The following is a 16,741-nucleotide window of genomic DNA, read 5'->3' on the forward strand; positions in this document are numbered from 1 at the left end:
ATCCCTTGGCTGGTTTCCCATTTACCAGCCTTCAGCCATGCATTGACTGAACAAATGGTAATTGGCTTGACTTCTCACAAAGTCTGTCTTATCTCCCAGTCCTGGCTCGGCTTATTTTCTTCACTATTTCATCCTGTACAGTCTCTGAATTTGCTTATTCTCTGGATGGTAAGAAATATGACCTTCCTATGAGGGCTATTAGCTTTCACATTAGTTTGGCATTCTCTAAGTTTACATAATGAACACATCTTAATTTCCTTGAGCTTTTGTCTTGAAAGCCATCATAACAGACAGGGAGCCAGTAGCCATTAAATTTGAGTAATTCCACTTTGACCATGGCCTTGTCCAAATATGATCAGAGTCAGTGAACTCAGGGGGCTTCCATAGCCTTGGCAGCTCATAACAAGAGCCTAGGGTGATTACTGAGGCCATAAACAAGAGTGTCAATTTGTTAAGTCAACAACAGGAGTCATTGTGCACTTACTCCTCATGTAGGATCTTTGTCCTTAGTGTGCTGTACATTGAGATTTAATGCTATAACTAGTACTCAAACAGTACTTTTCACTTTATGTTTCTGTGTGGCAGCAAACTGTTGAAATCTTTACTTAATGTATGCTAAACTGATCTTCTGTGTATAAAGAGAATCGAAAATGAATCTTGATGTGAATGGAAGGGGAGAGGGAGTGGGAAAGGGGAGGGTTGCAGGTGGGAGGGACGTTTATTCATTAAATAAAAGTTAAAAAAAATTTGAGTAATTTTCTGGTATTCTCCTTTGTTTCCCTCTGACCAAAGTTCTCTACTCTCTTCAGGTTTTTTTTCCCCCAGCATTTATTTATGTGGTGAGAAGAATACAGAGAGACATGAGGGCTTTATTTAGAAAGAGTGGGCCAGGAATGGTAAAGAGGGACTTCCATACCCTGCTTCCCCTGAGTCTATGAGGGGAGAAAGAGGGCGAGCCCTCCTCTTCACCAGGTTCCTTAGGAGCTCTGAAAAGGGGGGGGCTTACTAGTGCTGCCCCCGGGTCCCAGGCACATCCTGGGGAGGGGTCATCTGGTTGATAGGTGGGGTGATAGGACTACCTGGGAGCTGGGGTGGTGTGGTCTCCAGCTCAGGAACTGTCTCCCTGAGTTTCCCCACATCATTCCCTCCTCAGAGGTTCCCGAGCCTTAGTCTTCAGGGGATACTGAAGGAACTGCAAGATCTCGTCCTATCTTCTGTTCCCTGCTTCCTGCTGATCATGGATGCAGGCCCTGCCTGTCTCGGTCTGGAAATCTCTTCCTGTCTCAGCCAATGAATCTCTCATGAGCTGGAGCATTTTCAGTCACGGCCAATGGCTGTGTTCCCTGGATGGGCATCATTACTCTTAGAAGTTGTTGAATTCTGAAGCATACAAGTTTATCAATCAGTATGAGCAAAACTGGAACAAAACCAATTGCAAGTGGAATGCCCCTTTAAAGTGGGAAGAATATATTTTATTGCTTCCCAGATAGTGGCTGGTGATAGGCTGTCCTTTTTTTTTTTAAGTGTTTATTTTATTTATTTGAAAGACAGAGTTACAGAGAAAGGTAGAGAAAGAGAGAGAGGTCTTCCATCTGCTGGTTCACTCCCCAGATGGCTGTAATGGCTGGAGCTGTGCTGATCTGAAGCCAGGAGTCAGGAGCCAGGAGCTTCTTCTGGGTCTCCCACGTGGGTGCAGGGGCCCAAGGACTTGGGCCATCTTCTACTGCAATCTCAGGCCATAGCAGAGAGCTGGATTGGAAGAGGAGCAGCTGGGATTTAACCCACTGTGCCACAGCGCCAGCCCCGATAGGCTGTCCTTGTGCAGAGTGCAAAACCATTTAGCCTCTCTTCAGTTTTTTTAAAAAAATATTTATTTATTTGAAAGGTGAAATTATGGAGAGGCAGAGGGAGAGAGAGAGAGAGAGAGAGAGAGAGAGAATGAATGAATGTCTTTCATCTATTGGTTCACTCCCCAAATGACCACAATGACCAGGGATAAGCCAGACTAAAACCAGGAGCCAGGAGCTTTTTCTAGGTCTCCCACATGGGTACAGGGGCCCAAGGACTTGGGCCATCTTATTCTGCTTTTTTTTTTTAAAGATTAATTTTTTTTATTTGAAAGTCAGAGTTACACAGAGAGAAAGGGAGAGGCAGAGGGGGGGAGGTCTTCCATCCGCTGGTTCACTCCCCAATTGGCTGCAATGACTGGAGCTGTGCCGATCTGAAGCCAGGAGCCAGGAGCTTCCTCTAGGTCTTCCTTGTGGTGCAGGAGCCCAAGGACTTGGGCCATCTTTAACTGCTTTGCCAGGCCATACCAGAGAGCTGGATAGGAAGTGGAACAGCCGGGACTAGAACTGGCGCCTATATGGGATGTTGGCGCTTCAGGCAGCAGCTTTACCTGCTATGCCACAGTGCCAGCCCCTTCTGCTGCTTTCTCAGCCATATTATCAGGAAGCTGTATCAGAAGTGGAGCAGCTGGGATTTGAACCAGTACCCCTATGGGATGCTGGAACTGTAGGTGGAGGCTTAATCTGCTGTGCCACAGTGCTGACACCTCCACTCTCTTCATTTAAGAAATTTTCTTGGAGACTCAATTCTACATGTATTTTATTTTCAGTTGGGATGAAATAATGGGGTTTGGGAGTTTAGAGAAGGAAGTTAGTATTAGTCATTTGACTTTGATTTTTTTCCTTTTTCTTTTTTTTTCCCAAAGAAAACTTTTATTTAAGGAATACAGACTTCATGCATTTCATAAGTACAACTTTAGGACTATAGTGATTCTTCTCACCATGCCACCCTCCCACCCACACTCCCACTCCTGTTCCTCCACCCCCCTCTCCCATTCCCAGTCCCATTCTCCACGAAGATCCATTTTTGATTAACTTTATACACAGAAGACCAACTTACACTAAATAAAGAATTTAACAACTTGCATAAAACAAACAAAAAACTGTTTTTCAACAGTTGAGCAAGTACTGTTCAAAATCATTATATCTTGAAGTTAATTTCACTTTTTTTTTTAGAAACTTAATTAACTTTAAAGGAGCACCCAAGAATGATACATCTTTTGCGAGCACTTAGGCATAATTATAATACAACTCTTCTAGGACAGAGGTCCTGCATGGGAAGTTAGTGCAGTGATTCCTTTGTTGTTAATTTAACAATTAATAACATATATATGACATCAGTGACCACTCGAGGTTCTTGACATGAGCTCCCTAGGCTATGGAAGCCTTCTTTCTTTTTTTTTTTTCTTTGACAGGTAGAGTTATAGACAGAGAGAGATAGAGAGAGAGAGAAAGGTCTTCCCTCTATTGGTTCACTCCCCACATGGCCTCCATAGCTGGCACTGTGCCGATCTGAAGCCAGGAGCCAGGTGCTTCCTTCTGGTCTCCCATGCAGGTGCAGGGTCCAAGTACTTGGGCCATCCTCCACTGCCTTCTCGGGCCACAGCAGAGAGCTGGACTGGAAGAGGAGCAACCGGGACTAAAACCTGGTGCCCATGTGGGATGCCAGCACCGCAGGAGGAAGATTAACCAAGTGAGCCACTGCGCCAGCCCCAACCTTTTTCCTTTTTTTAAAAGATTTTATTTATTTACAGACAGTGAGAGGGAGAGACAGAGAGAAAGGCCTTTCTTCCATTGGTTCACTCCCCCAAATGGCTGCAACGGGCAGAGCTGTGCCGATCCGAAGCCAGGAGCCAGGAGCTTCTACAGGGTCTCCCACGTGGGTGCAGGGGCCCGAGGACTTGGGCCATCTTGTGCTGCTTTCCCAGGCCACAGCAGAGAGCTGGATTGGAAGTGCAGCAGCCAGGTCTCAAACCGGTGCCCATATGGGATGCCGGCACTTCAGGCTAGGATGTTAACCCACTGTGCCACAGTGCTGGCCCCTGTGGAAGCCTTTGAATCCACAAACTCCATCAGTATTTAGACAAGACCAAAGGAAAGTAGAAGTTCTCTCCTCCCTTCAGAGAAAGGTACTTCCTTTCTTTGATGACCACTTTATTGCACTAGGGTCTCACTCACAGAGATCTTTCATGTAGGATATTTTTTGCCAGTGTCTTGGCTTTCCATGTCTGAAATGCTTACTTGGGTTTTTCAGAGACCAGAATGTCTTACTTCTCTTAGATGGAACCTACTTTTTAATGACAAGAGTGAGATGATGAAAGAGAAAGCTTTGATTGACTGGAGATAGAGAAAAGAGGATATCAATTGATGACTTCACTAGGCATTGAGTTTACTTGAACCTGAGACAGGAAACAGCAAGTAGAGACTGCACGTGGGCCCTGTTTGGCCAAATTGAGTTTCCAAAACTCTCATGAAGTAAACCTCACTGCTCTTTTCAGGCCTATATTCTTGACTAAGAGTTTAAGATTAAGAAACAATTGTGTTTGATCATCAATATCAACATGGTCATTTAAAATAAAATTATTTCCAATTTCTATGAAATATTCATAAGCATACTGCGTATGTTTACTGTGAAAGGGCTTCACAAAATACTGTAAAACAATATAATCTCTAAAAGATAAATCTATTGCTTTACAAATCACCTAACACGTCAATTCTTTCATGATTATTATAGCTTAGTACCTATTTAATTATTTTTAAGTATTTATAAGGTTTATAAAATAAGTTTGATGACTTAAGAAACAACAATTTTAGGGATATGTGTCAGGAGAAAAAAGATATTTGTGCATGTGACCAATCAGCCTCAGGGCTGTACCCTATTGTGGGTACTCAGTACATCATTGCTTTGTGCAGTGGACAATGGTGAATTCTGTCTTCCACACAAAACTATGTTTACGTATGAAGGCATCTCTCTTTTAGGTTATAGTAAGGGAGGTTAATTCACCTTCTCTTTTTAATTTTATTTTGATTTATTTATTTACAAGGCAGAAAGAGAAAGACAAGGAGACAGAGAAAGAAAGTTCCCATCTATTATTCACTCCCCCAGATGCTCGCCACAGCTGGTGCCGTAGCCCAGAGCCAGGAACTCCATCCTGATCCCCCACATGGGGGATAAGAGGGACAGGAATCCCATCACTCAAGCCTGCCAGGCTCTGCACCAGCAGCAAGCTGGCATCAGGGGCTGGAGCTGGGGAGCAAACGCAGGTACTTCAATATGGGATGTGGGCATCCTAAGTGACATCTTAACCACTTGGTCGGCCGGCGCTGCGGCTCACTAGGCTAATCCTCCGCCTAGCGGCGCCGGCACACCGGGTTCTAGTCCCGGTCGGGGCGCCGGATTCTGTCCCGGTTGCCCCTCTTCCAGGCCAGCCCTCTGCTGTGGTCAGGGAGTGCAGTGGAGGATGGCCCAGGTGCTTGGGCCCTGCACCCGCATGGGAGACCAGGAAAAGCACCTGGCTCCTGGCTCCTGCCATCGGATCAGCGCGGTGCGCCGGCCGCAACGCGCCGGCCGCGGCGGCCATTGGAGAGTGAACCAACGGCAAAGGAAGACCTTTCTCTCTGTCTCTCTCTCTCACTGTCCACTCTGCCTGTCAAAACAAACAAACAAACAAACAAACAAAAAAACAAAACCACTTGGTCAAATGCCTGCCTTGGGAGGCCACTCTTTGTGCCTCTCACACACCTGCCCATCTTCCCAGCACATGCACTGTAAGCCTCTGTCTCTGCTCTCTTTATGGTATTATATAGTGAGCAGCCTTGGAAGACAGATTTTCCCTCCCTCTGGAACAAAGTGTAGGCATGCTGGCTGCCAGTTACAAAATAGTCAGGGACCCTGAGGGCACTTTCCCTGTAAAAACATCCACTGCCCACACAGGTGCCCCTGGCCCTCTGCCTTGCCCTGGGGAAATCAGAATTCAGGGAACCAATACAAGAAGCTGCTACTAGTCTGGACACTGCTGTTGTCAGGACAATAAAGTCCCCTGTCTCTGACCCAGGAGTCTTGTGTGTTCTCTCAGCATCCATGAAACTGGCAGGCTGCCCTGTCCTTCACTGTTCTGATTGCAGGCATTCTCTGGCTGGTTCTTGAGCAAGAAATTCGCTATCGCCCTTAGCCATCCATGAGTGTCCCTTGGGAGCCAGGGTGGGGGGCGGGGTTTAAGATTTTTGCAACTCAGAGTTACAGAGACAAAGACAAGAGAGATCTTCCATGGCTAGTTCATTCCCCAAATGGCTGCAATGGCCAGCACTGGGCCAGACTGAAGCCAGGAGCCAGGAGCTTCATCCAGGTCTCCCAAGTGGGTGCAGAAGCCCAAACACTTGAGCCATCCTCTGTTGCTTTTCCCAGGCCATCAGCAGGGAGCTGGGTTGGAAGTGGAGCAGCTGGGACACACACTGGCACAGGTGTCAGCTTCACCAGGTGCACCTCAATGCTGGCCCCGACAGAAGGGCTTTCAGGTGGAGGAGGGCTGTCTCCTCCCCTGCGACAAGAGCATGGAAAGATGTGTGGATGCCAGGAGTCCTGTGGGTTCACAGGGAGGAGTTACTCTCATGACTATAGCATTCTCTTTCAGGTACTCTATGAGTTCTCACAGGTCAGGGAGAACCTACGGTATTTGTCCTTTTGGGATGGGCTTATTTCACTAAGTATGTTTTCCAGTGTCATCCATTTTGTTGCAAACGACAAGATTTCTTTACCTTTTTTTACTGCTGTGTAGTATTCCATAAATTCACTGTCTCTTAATCTTCAGTACTCCAGCCAGCTCTTTTCTGTGAGACCATTGCATTTTCTCTGCAGACAACATTCTATATCACTAATTCCTTGTATCTCCACTCATCTCCTGGTGCTGGTCACTACTTTCCCTATCCCGGACACCTGCAATAGCTTAATTATCCGGCTTAAATTTTCCCAAGGGCTTTCATTGGCCATTTACTATTAAATGATATTGAAATTTCTTTTTTTTATTTTTAAAAGCTGTAGGGACGTTTTATTTTTTATTTTTTAAAAGATTTATTTATTTGAAAGTCAGAGTTACACACACACACACACACACAGAGCGAGAGAGAGAGGGAGGGAGGGAGGGAGAGAGGGAGGTCTTCCATCTGCTGGTTCACTCCCCAGATGACCACATCGGCCAGAGCTGTGCCGATCCAAAGCCAGGAGCCAGGAGTTTCCTCCAGGTCTCCCACATGGGTGCAGGGGCCCAAGGACTTGGACCATCTTCTACTGCTTTCCCAGGTCATAGCAGAGAGCTGGATCAGAAGTGGAACAGCTGGGACTTGAACCAGTGCCCATATGGGATGCCAGCACTGCAGCGGTGGCTTTACCTGCTACGCCACAGCACCAGCCCCCTGAAACTCCTTACTGCAGCCCACAAGCTCTGCACAACCTGGCCCTTCCTCTCTCCTACCATGTCTTTCTGCCCCACACTCATCCCGTGCAGCTCACTGCCCCTCTTTCAGTGCAAGGATTCCCATCACAGGGACTGGCATGTGCCATTCCTCTGTCCCTCTGCCAGGAAGTTTCTTTTCCCAGCTCAGAAGCTCCTTCTCCACCTTCACATCTTAAATTGCCTTCTTGAAGTGTCTTTTCCGGCTTCATCTAACATAACCCACTCTGACCACTTCCATTATTCTCTGTTACTTGTATGACAACCAGTAATTAGTTTTCTCATCTGGTTTATTGTATGTCTTCCGTTAGTCTATATTGATGCTAGATAACTCATAGAAAGCACTTGCTGTGTATCAGCCAATCGTGTTTAACGTGATTTAACTTGTTCATCATAACAATACTTTAAAGCAGCCACTATATTATCGCCCATATGGGGAAACCAAGGCCTAGAGCAGTTACAATATGTTGCTCAAGGACACTGAATTTAGAAAGTGACAGAGCCAGGGTATGACAGGCTAGCTGCAGCACCCTGGTAATTCTGGTCCGGGTCTTGTTGTCTGCATGATGTATCTGCCTTGCTCACCATGGTGTGTATCAGGTCTGGTGTGGGTGGTGATTAAGCACGTACAGTGAACCGCCGGGGCAAGTGTGGTAGGATATGGGGTCCTGAACACCAACACGGAGGCAGGAAGGAGGCAGGCATATCTGCTTCCTGTGAAAAGAATGTATTATTGTGGGAAAGGAAGGTGACCAAGTCAGTTCAGCATTCATTACTTAGATTTCTGATACCAGCCACCACGGACATTACCTAGGGCCTCATGCAGAGCTACGGTGTGCAAGTCAGAGGTACAGAGAAGCTTTAGCTACAAGTGCGTAACAAAATCAAGGCAGAGGTTGTATTGCTTTGGGGCTCCTCTAGTGGAAGATGGAAGCTTTCTCTGCTCACGGCCTCTTCTCTTCTGCTGGTGAGCACTGTCATGAAGGTTCAGGGTGTCATTAGTGAGGGAGCCAGAAAGGGGCATCAGTGCACATGGGGACTGGGTGGGGTCAGGTGGAGTGGGAGCTCCTGCAGGCTGAAGAATCACGTGGAAGTACAGTCCTGAGCAGTGCCGCTCTGTGTGCCTGTGTGTTTGTAGAGTCTTGGATCTAGCAAAAAACTATGAGGACTGGATTCAGTGGGCTTTCAATATGGCTTCATTCCTCTGCCATTTTCCAGGTGCTGTGATAGATGATGAAGATGCCAAATAACTAAGATCCCTGGCCTCGGGGAGGATATGAACAAACGGAAGTATGAGAAGTTCTAGGGCAGAGGGCAGACAGAGTGCTTTCATGTTCCCAGGAAGGCAGCACCTAGTTCAGACTGGGGATGTGAGGAGAAGAGCAGAGGAAATACTCTAGAAGAGATCGGTTGATCTGAGTGTGTATGTGTGAGAAAACCCGGATAGACAGGAAGAGGGTGAGGGGCTCTTAGCGGTAGCACTATGGGCACAGTCATAGAGAGAATGGGAAGCATTTTGAGATATGGTCCTGGGTAGGTAGGTGGGAACTAGGTTTTTGGCACTTTGATGAGTTTCGATTTTATCCCGGGGCAATAGAGATCCACCAATTTTTTTTGACAGAGAAGTGCTATTATTAGATGATGTTTTAGAAAGGCCACTGTAAAGAATGGCTAAAAGGGAATAAGATTGAAATGGAAGACCCGTTAAGAGGTTGTTGCAGTAATGTAGTTGAAAAGGATGTAGACTTTTCCATTCTTTTTTTTTATTCTTTTCTTTTATTTTTTTTTTTAACTTTTATTTAATGAATATAAATTTCCAAAGTACAGCTTATGGATTACAATGGCTCCCCTCCCATAACTTCCCTCCCACCTGCAACCCTCCCCTTTTCTGCTCCCTCTCCCCTTCCATTCACATCAAGATTCATTTTCGATTCTCTTTATATACAGAAGATCAGTTTAGCATATATTAAGTAAAGATTTCAACAGTTTGCACCCACATAGAAACACAAAGTGAAAAATACTGTTTGAGTACTAGTTATAGCATTAAATCACAATGTACAGCACACTAAGGACAGAGATCCTACATGAGGAGTAAGTGCACAGTGACTCCTGTTGTTGACTTAACAAATTGACACTCTTGTTTATGGCATCAGTAATCACCCTAGGCTCTTGTTATGAGCTGCCAAGGCTATGGAAGCCTTTTGAGTTCACCGACTCTGATCATTCTTTTGAGGAAAGGAGAGGAGTGGTTGTAGAGAATTGAGGAGGTAGAATTTACAGGAGTTAGTGAGTTTTTGGAGAAGGGTTGGGTGAAGAGTGATTTAATTTTGCTACTAAATTTTTTACTTGGCTGACTTCATGCATGGGTGGTATAATGTAGTTAAACAGAAACGAGAGATAAAGGGAGGGAGGGAGGGAGGGAGGGGGGAATAATTGCACGTGTGTGTGTGTGTGTTTGTGTGTGTGTATGTGTAGGAAGATAATTTGAATTTTATACATGCTGAGTTTAGATGCTTGTGGATCATTCCAGTGGAGATGTTCAGTGGATAGGACTGTAGAACTGGCGCATAGTAGGAACGCATGTGCTTGTTACACAAATTAAGGTAGTAGTAGACCTCTGGGGCATGGTAAGTGTGCACTTAGTCACCACTGCATCCTATTACATTAATGATCATGTATTATAGATGGTAGCTGCTTTCATGGGAGTTGATGAAGTCACTCAGCAAGAGTACACAGCCAGGAGATAAAGTCTGAAAGTGGCCCTTATTTAAGGCTTAAAGGTATTGGAGCCTACAGAGGAAGAGATAAGTAGTAGTCAGAGGTGGGAGAAACTCCAGGAAAGAGAAGGGACTTAGAAGAGGAGATTTTTCAGAGAAGGCAACGTTGCTGATGGAGGAAAGTCAGGGAGGGGAAGTCCCGGAGAGTGCTCATCTGCCTACCCACGAGGAGGTGATGTCCAGAGAAGGCCTGTGTCTGTGCTTAGCCTCCGCTGAGCTTTCACCATAAGCCAGGCGCTGTGTGATGAGCACTGCACACATAATGGCACAAATGCACTGCAATTAGCTTTCAGCAAAGTGGTGGAGGCTGAATCTCAACTGCATTGATGAAGCAACCGTAGATGGTGAGGAAGTGGACACACAACTGGAGATCACACTTTTATGGGCAATTTGTTCAGGGGAAAACCAGAGCAGATGATGTCTTGAGCAAGTTTTTTTCTTTTCTTTTTTCTTCTTTCTTCCTTCCCTCCATTTCTCCCTCTTTCCTCCTCCTCCTCCTAGTAATCATATTTGTGAATTGAGTCCTGAATGAAAGAAACAAGAGAGATGATGATGAGGATGATGACAATGGTGACAATAATGTCAATGATGCCGATGACAACAGAGCCAGGTCTCTGAGGAAATGAGGAAGCTTGGGATCAAAGGAAGGACTAGTGCTGGACAAGAGGAGAAACATCTCACAGGGACAGTGGGTTGGATAGAGGTGGAGGCAAAGATGTGGCGATGGAGGGAGGTGAGCAGGAAGTGAAAATTCATTCCCTTTTCTATGTTTCGCCCTCTATGAAGGAAGGAGATGGGGAGGCAAGGAACTTAGGAAAGTAGATGACATTAAAACTTGCTCATGGGCTGGCGCCGTGGCTCACTTGGTTTATCCTCTGCCTGTGGTGCCAGAATCCCATATGGGCACCGGGTTCTGGTCCCGGTTGCTCCTCTTCCAGTCCAGCTCTCTGCTGTGGCCCAGGAAGGCAGTGGAGGATGACCCAAGTGCTTGGGCCCTGCACCCGCATGGGACACCAGGAGAAGCACCTGGCTCCTGCCTTCAGATCAGCATAGCTCCGGCTGTAGCGGCCATTTGGGGGGTGAACCAGTGGAAGGAAGACCTTTCTCTCTCTCTCTCTCTCTCTCTCTCTCTCTCTCTCTCTCTCACTAACTCTATCTGTCAAATAAATAAATAAAAAAATCTTAAAAAAAACCTTGCTGATAAAAACACTGAGAATTGGCACACACAAGGATTGCAAAGCACCACAAAATGTTGAAAAGTTATGGTCTTTATGTTCCTCCTCCTCCAAAATGCTTGTGATTTTATCTCACAGTTCTGGTGTGGACTTGGGAAGGAGGTCAGCAGCTCTGGGTGAAGCTGGTGAAATACTGGGTGTGTGTAAGGGAGGCAGCCAAGGATGAGCCAAGAAAAGTGGCAAGCGTTGTGCCAATTCACAGTGCCAAACTGCTGACATAATAGAGAGTATTTTGTTCTTTGTTGGAAATCCATAAAACTCGGCTACTAGGTCATTGCACTTTAAGGCTGCCAGATGGTAGAATTCACTGCAGATGGCTTGAAAAATGAACAAATGAGTGGGTGGAAGTGTGAGTGATGAGGTGACTCTTAGCTGGTTAGGAAGAAGAGACAAAGTAGTGGAAGGAATGGAAGGAGGCATCTATGATCACATTGTGTACATAATCCCTTTGCTTGTGGGGCCATGAGAGTTGTTTTTTTTTTTTTAAATTTCACTATACCCAAGTTTTCATTTCTACAATAAATAGAACCCAATGAGAGGAATAACAGAACATGCTCTAGACCCAAAGGCACAGCTGCTGAACCAGACATTCTGTGGGCCTTTTGGATGATGGAGTAGGAAATCATAAAGTAGTGAGAGAGGCCAGGGGACTCTGGCTCTGACACTGCTGTGGGCTGCGGTTTGTGTTTTATCACCCAGTTTAATGTGCGTGGAAGTTGCCATAGAACGTTAGAGCTAGAAGGGCATATGTGCATTTGTCTGCCAATCAGGGCTTGAGCCAAAGGCCAAAGATAGTTGTACTTGCATTTCATTTTTGAGAATTATTTTCAATTTGTTTGAGAAAAAGGTGGAGATAGACAGAGATAGTCTATCTTCTGGTTTACGCCAAATGCCTGCAATAGCTGGAGCTGGGCCAGGCCAAAGCCAAAGGCCAGGAACTTAATCAGGCCTCCCAAGTACTGCACCACCAACTCTTAGCAGGAAGCTGGAATCAGAAGTGGATCCAGGACTTGAACGCAGGTACTCTGATATGGGATGCAGGCAGCCCAAGTGGCATTTTAAGCACTTGCACCCCTTGCAGTTAATTTAAGAGAAGGCTATGACTTCCTTTGTGATGTGCTCCATCAGTTATCAGTGGAATCTTCCATGACCCTTCCTGACCCAACAACTCTCTTTTGTTTGTCTGATCTCTGAGCTTAAGCCTGATATTCTGTCCTGTTTGAGGTATACAAAGGTCTATTTTTTGTAGAATAAAACCATATATGTATCTGCAAAGCCTCTTCATTTCTCCCTCACTCGTACATGAGTTTTTAATCTCAAATAAAGGGTGAAAGTAGGAGTTAGGTACTCTCTCCAGGGTTGTGGGTAGGCATTTAAGCAAGTAGCAGCTCCTGCTAAGAACTAAAAGGCCTGTAGCGGACTCTATTGGCTTTTATATCCTCTCTCTCCTCACTAGAGAATTGGCTGATGATGTCGTTTCTCATATAAATGCCAAGAAATTGACACTTGCATGTGACTGCCTAGTAAAATGACTTCCATCAATCATCATTCCTGCCTAATAGCATTACAATGTTAATAACAAATAGTTCTCACCAAAGACTTGGGATTTCTAATATAGTTAAGTGTTGGCCTGTGGCCATAGGTTCCCATCCCTCCAACTCCCAGCTGAAATCTTGTTAATTCTCACAAACTAGTCTGAGCTGGAACAGTCAGGTGGAAAGCCTTGGGGAGCCAGCACAGTGAACTGCTAAGTTTGAGCAGCGCTGCAGTAGGTGGCGCTCTTTCCTCTGAATCCAAACAGTTTCCTGTGCTGTACAGGGGATGTGTGACATCTGAGGTAGTGACATTCAGCAAGAAGAGATGAAATGAGGACCCGCCTTCTCATCTATCAAAGGCAGATTTTACCTGAGTCTCATCATATGGATATTTGAGTTTCAAGCAATGATTAGCTGCATGAGTAGATTAAAAAAAAATCTAGCAAGCATTTATGCACACAACTTCAAACTTCAATTTTGGCCAAGGTGAACGCTCAGCTTCGTATTTCTTGAAATATTCTACATAGTCAGAGATGTAATTTCATTGTTGTTTTTTAAAGTATAAAATTCTTTCTTATATATATGAAACCTAAGACTCAACATAGGTTTTGTAGAACTTCATACTGTCTTTCACAGGGCTGAATGTCTACTGGTCTGGCCAAGCAGTATTTAGGCGATTACATTTTATTGAGCATAAGCAAGGATACATATGGTTTTACCCATAAGATGAATTGCTATTGGCAAACCATTGCCTAATACCTAGTTTGAATTCCCCCTCTTTTTCCACCCAGCTAATCTTGATTTACTTCTCTAGCTCTGACATCAGACAGGGAGTCTGGGGTAAGGGTGATGAAAATCCAGCAGCAAACACATTGGCTAGGAATCCACATTTTTCTATAGACTCTTAGTACTATCAAAGCTCTGTCTTTCATGCCATTATACATCATTTGTATAAGAAGAATTAGAAAACATAATAAGTAAAAAGAAAACTCTCAAATCCCGTAAATGATAGTATTTTCATGAGTTTACTTTTGGTCTCTCTCTCCTCCCTACCCGTATCTCCTCCCACCTATCCACATGGATAACACACACACACATGTGAGTTCACAATGTACGTCTGTATGTAGATACTGATCAGTAAAGGCTGTCCCGGACCAGGCAGGGAGCAGATGTCACATTGCTTATCAACACTGCCTAGGGGCCATTTATGAAGGTGGGGACGGGGTGTAGGGAACCTGATGAGTACCATGGGGCTACAGTGGGGAGCTGTGACCACCCCTTTACTTGAAAGCAGATGAAGAACAGCATCTTTTTGCCCTTTAATTTCCTGTAGACTTTCCTCAGTGGGAGGCTCCAGGAGAAGATGGAGCCATTGGTGTTATCTCCCAGGCTCCCTCCATCCTGGTGTCCCGGAGGTTGGCTGCATCCCTACACTGAAAACACAGCCACTGCTCTGGGCAACCTTTCCATACAGCCCTTTTGCTGAGTTCTGGCAACCCTGCTTGCCCTTGGCCTCCTTGCTCGTACTAGCCCCTCTGTCCCTTGTCATTTACTTTTCCTACATCCTGCTTTCTCCTTTAAAATAGCGTCTTCATTAAACTTTTCCTGATGACCAACTGAGTGTGCTGTGTTCTGCCTACCCTGACACCCACGCCTTCATCAATTCTTTTTTTTTTTTTTTTTTTGGACAGGCAGAGTGGATAGTGAGAGAGAGAGAGAGAAAGGCTTCCTTTTGCCGTTGGTTCACCCTCCAATGGCCGCCACGGCTGGCGTGCTGCGGCTGGCGCGCTGCGGCTGGCGCACCGCGCTGATCCGAAGGCAGGAACCAGGTGCTTTTTCCTGGTCTCCCATGCGGGTACAGGGCCCAAGCACTTGGGCCATCCTCCACTGCCTTCCCGGGCCACAGCAGAGAGCTGGCCTGGCAGAGGGGCAACCGGGAAAGAATCCGGCACCCCAACCGGGACTAGAACCCGGTGTGCCGGCGCCGCAGGTGGAGGATTAGCCTAGTGAGCTGCGGCGCCGGCCCGCCTCCATCAATTCTTACAAATTCCCAGCCATCATTTTTTTTTGAAGATTTTTTTCTTATTTGAAAGTCAGTTACATAGAGAGAGAAGGAGAGGCAGAGAGAGAGAGAGAGAGAGAGAGAGAGAGAGAGAGGGGTCTTCCTTCTGTTGGTTCACTCCCCAGATGGCCGCACAGGCTGGAGCTGCACTGATCCAAAGCCAGGAGTCAGGGGCTTCCTCTGGGTCTCCCACATGGGTGCAGGGGCCCAAGGACTTGGGCCATCTTCCACTGCTTTCCCAGGCCACAGCAGAGAGTTAGATGGGAAGTAGAGAAGCCGGGACTCGAACTGCCACCCATATGGGATTCTGGCACTGCAGGTGGCGGCTTTACCCGCTATGCCACAGCGCTGGCCTCAGCCATCATATTTTGATTATTGCTTTTACCTCATCCTCTACTTTTGCTTCTTCTGGAATTCCAATGATATGTAATTGAACCTTCTCATCCCTCTTATCTGCCTTCTCATATTTTCTATCTCTTTATCTCTCCTTACTGCATTTTGGATGATTTTCTCCTATCTGTGTTCTTATCAGTCACCTGTAATATGTTCTCTATCTTGTTTATGGAATTTACATTTCATTTCTAGTTTTCAAGTCAACAATTTTTTTTGATATGGTGCATAACCTTTCCTCGTGCTTTCAAGTCCTTTTACTGTATCATTTTAAAAATGACTACTTAATGATCTCTTTCGGGCAGTTATTGACCATACAAATCTTCCTGCTGGCCATGACTATCGACCCTTTCTCCTCTGTTTTGTAATCTTTCATTGTGAACTCATTTTCAGCCAGGATATACTTTTGAGATGTACTTTTATGTACCTTAGAATGTTCTGTATGCTTTGGGCTTGGAAAAGCTTGTTGAGAAACAGTTGTGTGTTTGCTTTTGCTGGAAGCCCCAGCAAAATAGTTTTCACTATTTGGAGTCCATTTATACACTAATATATTGGCTGGAGACTCCCATACCATATGGATTGTACAAACTCAGACACCATATACATGTGGGGAACATAGTGGGATTGGTTGCTTCTTTTTTTTTTTTTTTTTGAGAAAAAAAAAAGAATTCTTTATTTGAAGGGCAGAGTAACAGGGAGAGGGAGACACACATACACACACACACGCACACACACACAGTCGGGGAGAGAGAGAGAAAGAGAGAGACTGAACTTCCATGTATTGGTTACTCCCCAAATGGCTGTAATGGTTAAAGTGGGACCAAGTGAAACCCAATAGTCAGGAACTCCAACTGGGTCTTGGGCCATCATTTTCTGCTTTCCCAGGCACATCAGCAGGAAGCTAGATGGGAAGCAGAGCAGCTAGTACTCAAACCAGCACTCTGATATGGGATACCAGTCGGGACTTAATCTACTGTGCCACAACTGGCCTCTGGGCCTGCTAGGGGAGATCTTCTCCCCGTAAAGGCAAGTTTCTTATTCCTCCCCCGAGCTAACAACTGGCGTAAAGCTAGTCCATTTCATAGAGGGGCAGCCCTTCAAGAATCCTGCTTTATGCAGGGGTTTCAACTCCTCCCTTCTATCTTGTACATTCTTAAACCCAGTTCATAATTCCTTCGTGAATGTGAAACCCTTTGGCTTTATGTTCTTTCTCCATTTGTTGCTATTGGAAGAGTTTCCTTTCTTTTGAGCTCAGCTGGGTATTTATGTCTTTTAATTCCTGGAATGTTAATGAATCTTTACTGGTTTCGTGCTTATTTACCAAAATATTCCTACATATAGTTCTATAACTTGCTTTCCTACATAAATTGATGAAGAAAGCTGTCCCCTGTATATGAGGATACTTCAAAATGTTTGTGGAAAATGGAATATAAAAGTAACTTTATTTT

At 45.4% G+C, this 16,741-nt stretch overlaps 1 long non-coding RNA gene across 1 annotated transcript in view; it reads left to right on the plus strand.

The window, feature by feature from the left end:
- Positions 1–6,375: 6,375 nt before the first annotated feature.
- The window catches only part of LOC149123095 (uncharacterized), a 64,459-nt gene continuing 54,093 nt past the window's right edge, over positions 6,376–16,741 (plus strand). The window contains exon 1 of the long non-coding RNA XR_016218090.1: positions 6,376–6,478. This is a non-coding gene — a long non-coding RNA (uncharacterized LOC149123095). The remainder of the gene's footprint in view (positions 6,479–16,741) is intronic.

Source organism: Oryctolagus cuniculus, chromosome 12 (genome assembly GCF_051225735.1).
Source record: "Oryctolagus cuniculus isolate XC-2025 breed Fujian yellow rabbit chromosome 12, ASM5122573v1, whole genome shotgun sequence".
In the NCBI taxonomy this organism is placed as follows: Eukaryota; Metazoa; Chordata; class Mammalia; order Lagomorpha; family Leporidae; genus Oryctolagus; species Oryctolagus cuniculus.